Genomic DNA, 424 nt, shown 5'->3' on the forward strand with positions numbered 1-424 from the left:
CTTTTTCTTTTAATAGGAACAGGCTGGACCCTTCCGTTCCCCTCAGCAGGCATGGTGTGTGTGTGTGGGGGTGCCAGTGGGGGAGGGCTGGGCAGTGATTCAAATCAGATCCTGGAACTTTCCTGAGGCAAGTCGTGCTTATGTGTGTGTGTGTGGTGGGGGGTGTTCGTCTGGGATTCCTTGTATGGGACATGGGACTCCACGCGTGTCCCACTGTGCCCGCGTGCTTGTGGGCTGTACGGGTATGTAATGTGTGCACGGGGGTCCACCCCGAAGCCCCAGTGTGTGCTGTATAAATGATTCTGCCCCTTGTAAACATGGATGCGTGCTCGTGTACGCTGTGTATGCGAGGGTGCGTGCGCCCAGGTAGCTGGGTTTCCGGGAATTGTGCACTGCACGGAGCGCCTCGCGGCGGCTCGGGCTC

General features: G+C 58.5%; 1 protein-coding gene across 1 annotated transcript in view; it reads left to right on the forward strand.

Moving 5' to 3' along the window:
• Window positions 1–221: 221 nt before the first annotated feature.
• Window positions 222–424, forward strand: part of HDAC7 (histone deacetylase 7) — a 38,357-nt gene continuing 38,154 nt past the window's right edge. The window contains exon 1 of the mRNA XM_011987675.1: window positions 222–242. The gene's annotated coding sequence lies outside the window, so the exon portion shown is untranslated. The remainder of the gene's footprint in view (window positions 243–424) is intronic.

The sequence above is a fragment of the Mandrillus leucophaeus genome, unplaced genomic scaffold (assembly GCF_000951045.1).
Source record: "Mandrillus leucophaeus isolate KB7577 unplaced genomic scaffold, Mleu.le_1.0 Scaffold313, whole genome shotgun sequence".
Taxonomy (NCBI): domain Eukaryota; kingdom Metazoa; phylum Chordata; class Mammalia; order Primates; family Cercopithecidae; genus Mandrillus; species Mandrillus leucophaeus.